Source organism: Mus caroli, chromosome 9 (assembly GCF_900094665.2).
Source record: "Mus caroli chromosome 9, CAROLI_EIJ_v1.1, whole genome shotgun sequence".
Taxonomy (NCBI): Eukaryota; Metazoa; Chordata; class Mammalia; order Rodentia; family Muridae; genus Mus; species Mus caroli.
In genome coordinates, this window is record NC_034578.1 from 60,787,987 (window position 1) to 60,794,874 (window position 6,888).

General features: G+C 48.1%; 1 protein-coding gene across 2 annotated transcripts in view; it reads left to right on the forward strand.

Moving 5' to 3' along the window:
- Positions 1 to 6,888, forward strand: part of Aagab (alpha and gamma adaptin binding protein) — a 38,803-nt gene that overhangs the window by 16,654 nt on the left and 15,261 nt on the right. The gene's annotated exons all lie outside the window — the stretch shown is intronic.

The window sequence follows — 6,888 nt, forward strand, 5'->3', positions numbered from 1 at the left end:
AGAATTTTAAGATATGAGCTTTATAATGAAAGGGCTTGCTCGCCTAGCTGTGGGATTCTTTGTAGCACTCTCTGTCTTTGCCCTTTCTGGGCTCTTTATGTGAGTGGGCTTTGTGTGCACTGTGAGATGCCAGGCAGGCAAGCAGGGTGGTGTGATGAACACAGTCACATATGCAGCTGTTGCATTAGTCCTGATGGAGAGAGAGCTTCCAAGAGAGCATGGATTCTCGTACCATTCTTCATGGGATGCTCAACATTGAAAGGGGAGAATTCGTAGCTGGAGGAGGCATGGCTCCAAGAGCAAGGGATTTATGTTACACAGCCCCTAGGCGAGTCTCCCATAGCCCGGGAGCTCCCATAGGTTTCAGAACACCAGGCAGGAGATGTGGGCTCTCTGCTGTAGCAAGCAAGTGACGAGACCCTGGAGGGGGGATCTCCACAGGTTGGCATTAGGGTGGAGTGTGGGAGGCAGAAGTGGAGCCCCAGGTCAGAGAGACCTGAGCTGCTGCAGCAGCCTGAGGGGGACTGTTGGGCCTCTCGGGAAGTGATTGCAGTGACTGAGGTGGAAGGCTAGGTCTGACATGTAGACTGTAGTTGGCTGACACTGGCTCTTGGAGCCTGCATGAGCTTGCTCAGTGTTCGGGAATAAGCTGATGGCATAGAACGGTGGGGAATTATGACCTCACTGTTTTAGAAAAAGGTCAGAGTCCTACCCTTGGGGTGCCAGGGTCCCCTCCCTCCAGAGATGCTAGAGAAGGATTGCCCAGCCTTGGTTCTGTTGTCTGCAGTTCTTTGACTGAGACACTGTTACTTTTAGTCTTTCCATTGTCTCTCCCTGTACACATGTCTTTGTTCATATCTCCTGTCCTATAAGGCCAGTAGTGACATTAAATTAGGGCCCATCCTATGGCCACATGACCCGTATTCGTTTCCCTGTTTCCAGATAATGGTACATTTCACTGTATTAGAGGTTAGGACTTAGCTTCAAGGTCTGGGGACTGCACTTCAGTCCCCAAGAGTATAGTGCCTGAGCAAGTGTGCTGTGGTAGGTGAAGCACTGCAGAAGGGAATAAAGGAAGCCTGTATTTTACAGTTGGCCTAGCCTGTCTTCCCTGAGGGAAAGGGAAGTGGGTGGCCAGCTTGGGAGGTGCTGAGGGCTCATCCCAGTTGTTGCTAGGATGCTTGGTACCCTGACCTCTCATCTAACCCTTGTGCTTGGCAAAGCCCCTTTTTGTACAAGAAGGAAGTTTCCACTCCTTCCTTCCCCTTTCTCCTTCGTCTTCCCCACTTTCATGTCAGGGAGAGTCTGCTCTATCTGATGGATCCTTTCCATTCATCCATGCTCATCCATTCCTTCATCACTTCTCCGTTGAGCATTTGTCAGACTGTGTACAATGTAAAACTAAGTTTAAGATATGGTCCATAAACTCGATCTATTTAGAATAAAGTTCTGTTCAGTACTGCCTGTTATAAATTTCTTGAAATAGCTAGAAATTCAGTGAAGCTTTTTTGGCTTTAATCTTTTTTTTTTTTTTTAAACTCTGACCCCCATTTCATACGTTAAAGAAACGATGGCTTATAATTCACATTTATAGCTGTGCAGCCTCCCAGTGAAGTTATGGTCTCCCATGTCCTTGAGTTAACAAAACGGCACATTGGAAATGGTTAGAAGGAACGTGTCCATCTGAATGAATGAATCTATGTGTATTCAGTGCCCCCCCCACACACACACACGCGCACGCACGCACGCACACACACCCACCCACCATATATTCTTTTTCTTGTCACTGTTTCCTATACCACTGTAAGAGGGACCCCTTAGCAGTCTCACTGTGTTAGCTGTTTCATGTAATGTAGAGAGGATAAGGTCTCCGGGAGGGGTGCCTAGCTTATGGCAGTGATGTAACAAAGCAGGGGCTGGTTTGGGTAGTCGGAGGTCTCGGATGCGTGTAAATGTACATACTGAGCAGACTTGGCTTCTGCACAGGTTGGTTTTCTGTCAACTCTAAGCTAAAAGAAACCCTTTCCTCTCCAGAGTTGACTTGGTCCTGACGCTTGTCACAGCAATGCAGAGCAAACTAGGACTACATCTTCATGCAGACGTATTTCTGCATCCTGTGTGTTCAGTCAGTGGAGCGGTGTTCTTTACATGTGAGGCAGAGGCACATGCGGATTTGCGTGGCTCTTTACCATCATCTCGTTTTCTCTGCAGTCCTGGGACACTGCTGTGCTTCCGGCTAAAACCCAAGATTTCGGCATTAGTTTACTTTCATGTTAAGAGGACCGAGGTCTGTGTTACGAACAAAATAACCACCTCCTCCTAGGAGAAGCAAGCGATATAGCCAGGGAAGTGCAGGTCTTAAGAAGTAGGACATCTTGCAGAGTTTCAAGTCTGTCCCTACAGAGCAGAGCTCTGTGTGACTGTGTGCTGTGCCATCAGGTCCTTCTAGGGCAGCCTGCTTCCTCTGCGCCCTGAGAACCTGCAGCCTTTCTGGTGTGCACTCCAGCAAGCTACATCTTCCTCAGCAGCTGCCGCCTCCTCCCTTCCTCTTCTGTTTTATTTCTGTTGTGTGTATATGCAGGTGTGTAGATACGTATATGGAGGTGAGATATAGATACATGAAGAGGTCAAGGGTCGACCTTGGCTGTTGTTCCTCAGAGCCATCACCTTGTATCTTGAGACAGTTTCTCACTGGACCCCGGGACCTTGCTGATTAGGCTCTGCTGACAAGCACATGCCTTCATACCTGGCTTTTTACTTGGGTGTGGGGAGACACTCGGGGCCTTCTATTTGCACTGCAGCCACTCCAATGGCTAAGCTGTCTACTCAGTCACACAGTAGGCTTTCTGAAAGCCTAAAATTAGGCATAAGAGAAGGGTCCATCCATGGTCCATTATGGGTGGGAGAGGCATTCATGAAGCCTCACCTACCTTAGGAGCTATTGGCAGTTAATGGTTGCTGGGAAGCAGGAGTCATTTTCTTCTGCGATATAACTGCTATTAAAGTTGCCCAGTAAGTAACCTTCCACCCATGCTTATGCATGCAGCCCTAATTAAACTCTGTGAGTCAGAAAAGAAGCCACAGAATAACAACAAAACCCCAAATCAGCCATGAAAATGGGATAGAGACTGTCGGGAAGAAGGTTGGCTCAGTGAGAGTGGGAAGGGCTGAGAAAGGGTAATGGGGAGGGGATGAAAGTGACTGAATTGCATTATAAATACATTACATGCACATTGGAACTCATCTGAAAGCAACAACAGTGAACAAGTTATACTTAAAGCTACCGTGCACCCAGGTTCCTGCACTGCTAGGTGTGTTCAGTGGAGAAAGCATGTCCAGGCATGGCATCCTTATAAATGCTCAAGCAGTGTTGTGCACGATAGCCCATGGATGAGAGCAACTCCAGAACCAGTGGGCAGGTGATTCAGCAGACTCTGGGTGACTCGGCTCTAAACAAGTATGTGCAAGCTCTGCCAGGGCGAACCCACCATGCCACCGCTGTGCCCAGAGCTTTTGTGTCATTGTGCTTTGTGGAGATATCTAGAACAATTCAATCCATAGCGGCAGAGTATGGATTAGTGGTCCCCGAGGCTGATGGAGAGGCTGCTAAGGAGATGGAATTTCCTCATCAGAACATGAAAAGCGTGTTTTTGACTTAGTGCTGATCATTGCAGAGTTTTGTGACTATACTAAAAGCACTGAATTCTATACGTAAAAGGGGTGGCTTTGATATGTGACTGGCATTTCTCATATCCTTGAGTTAGATTATGTTCATTATCCGATTTAATTTCACAGCATCCAATATGTGTTAGGTGCAGAGGTTAAATGACGTTGCCTGAGGCATAGAGGTCAAGAAGTGTCACACTCGTTACCAGGCTGGCGACATGCAATCCCCTGGGAACTTAGTAAGTAGTAGTGCTCTGGTCATCCGCCCCCCGGACACTCTGACTGGTTTGCGGTGACGCTCAGCTTCCCAGAACCCTGTACACTTTGAACTCCGTGCATTTAACTCGTTATGTTTATAAATTACTAAACTGTAAGGTAAAGTTTCCTCCATGCCTCTTGTCTTCCTGAGAATCAGGTGACAGTGTACGTGGGATGGGGTACATGTGTATGCAGTGCCTGTGGAGTCCTGAAGAGGGCGTTGGATGCCCTGGAATTTGGAGTTTCGGGCAGTTGTGAGTTGCCTGGCCCCGGTTCTGGGAACCAAACTCCTCAGGGCCCTCTGAAAGAGAAGCGCATGCTGTCTCTCTAGCCTTGGGCTATATTTTTGATCTGTATGATGAAGTTGGTCTTCATCAGCCACTTCCAGTCCTGGCTGCACATTGGGGACTTTTGAAACCGGTGCTGTCTGGGCCAATCTACTAGTGGGTGGCAGCTGCAGCGTTAGGAGCTCCAGGGACTCGGTTATAGGCATGGTGAGAACTGCTGGCACAGAGTGGTCATCCAGTTTTGACTTGTGCGAGTGCTTAATCGGGGAGAGGGAGTTGAGCTTTGAAAGCTGCATTGGCCTCTGGTTCTATAGTCACAAGAACCTGCGTTTTCACATTCCTGAGTCCTGACTTCTAAAGCCACAGGAGAAAGACAAGCCAGGGCCAGTATCAGTTCACCTTAGGAGAGTTGAAGGCAGGGTGTGTGCCCCTTCTTCCTCCTCCATACCTGTGACTTGTGGTACAGCACAAAGGTCACCTGTGCTCCTTGGCATCTGCCACCATATAAGAGTGTTGTCAGACCCTGTGCATTTGGCTGTTTGAATTGTCCACTACTGGCCTCCAGTCTCTTCATGGTGTAGACTTTAGGTTCTAGTCTGAAGTTCATTCAGGCGCTAATTGCTGAGCACACACTGTGTTCGGGGGCCCATGCTTGGTTTACATTGCTGAATAGTCAGTGTCTGCACTTATGGGCTCCCTGTGGGAACAATATTCAATAGGCAACAGGACACTAGTGAGTTATCTAGAGTGCTACAAGGTGAGAGGTGGTGGGAAAGTAAACCGGAGAGGGTATTGTGGCTTGGGGTAGATTGCAGTATAAATAGGGTAGTCAGGTTAGATCCCTTGGCAGGTAGAGATTTAGACCTGGGAGAAGAGCATCCTGACAGGGCATGCAGTAAGGTGAGAGCACACCCTGGCATTTGAAGGATAGCTAGGTGCTCCCTATGACTACAGAGAAGAGATGGGCGAAAGATAGAACACTTGGGTATTTAGGGCTCTGCAAGACATCTTGATAGCTTTGGCATCCACTCAGGTAAAACTAAGCACTTCGCCAAGGCTTTGAATAGAAGAGATGGCATGATGTAACTGAGAGAGGACTGACTGCTGTGTGATGGAGAAGAACAGGAGAAGAAACCAGTCTTCCAGGTGAGAGAAAGGCGACTGTAGGCGTACCTCAACTGAGTGCTTCTTAGTGGAGGCCCAGGGGGGCCAGAAGAATGTATCAGGCACTACACTCACCTCTGGGGGGGATGCTGAGTGGGTCGGGTGTGCCTCTCTCAACTGCCCTGGGCAGGAAACTCTGAAGAGCTTCTGGACTTGCCTGTTAAATAGTGCAGCAATATCACCATGGCATCTGTGCCAAATGGTCACCCACCCTTTTTGACTGAGTGCTTTAAGTAACAGCTCAGAGCTGTGTGCAATTAATCGCGTAAAGAAATCAAAGGCCTCGGCAGATAGAGCTGGTCTTCTGGGAAAAGCTGTTTCTTTTACTTTGTGCTATAATTCTGAAAACAGTGCTAAAACATTTTTCTCTGTCCATGATGTGCGCTCCCACGTGTGTACTCCAGTACCAGCTTTCCTAGTGTGCCTGTGAGGTGAAGAGAAGTCTTGTGGGAGTTGTGTGCTGGGTGAGGTGGCCCATGCCTGTAAGCACAGCACTTGAGACTGAAGCAGGAAGTCCCTGAATTTGAGATCAACCTGACTGTATAATGAGATCCTGCCTCAGAGAACTGGACAAAATTTGGTTCAGGGTAACTGAATGATCAGCAAAATGGGAAGAATGGTGGCCGTCTAACGTAAAGAGAGGAAATTGCGTTGGCTACACATACATGTATGCATGTGCACATGTGTGTGTAAACATGTAGTTTGTTAAAAACTCATGGAGTTAAGCACAGGGTTAAGAGAAAGATGCTTAGGAAGAAAGCAGGATGCACCCAAGAGCATGGTGTGTGGGTTTGTTAAAGAAAAATTATACTGACCTTGTAGGGTTACCGTTGGGCTCTTTTGCTGCATATGAATATGTAGTCACAGTTGCAGGAAAGGAGCGGGCTTATGTACTTGTGTGTGTTTGTAGAGGTCCAGGGTTGACATCAGTCACTCTCCACTTTGTATTTTGAGGCAAGGTATCTCACTGGACATTTTGGCTGCTTTGGTTAGCCAGCTCTCTCAGGGCATCCCTGTCTCTGCCTCCCACATGCTGAGCTTACAGATGGGTCACCATACTACCTAGTATTGAACTCTGGTCATTGCACTTTTGTGGCAAGAACTTTACCCTGCTGAGCCATCTCCTCAGTTCCTGTCCTTGTGTTTTATAGAATGTAAGGGACATTGCTTTCTTTGACACAATTGTGTGTATGTATTAGCCTGAGCAAAACATTAGTACCTCCATGTATGCATTTGCTATGGCTTCTTTCTTTTACAGGAAAAGGAGGGATTGGGGAGGTGACTTGTCCATACACAAAGCAAGTTAGCTAAGGTGGTACAGGACCGCAGGTCTCCTGAGCAGGAGTGTTGCTTCCATTGCACTGTGGATGCTTAGCTCAGTAGTTATGAGTGCATGAGAGAGCTGACCACACAGAGGGGGGGGGGGTGGCCCTGTCTGCAGGGATCCACTGGTGTCTCAACCTAGGTGAGAGAGCTGACCACACAGAGGGGGGGTGGCCCTGTCTGCAGGGAT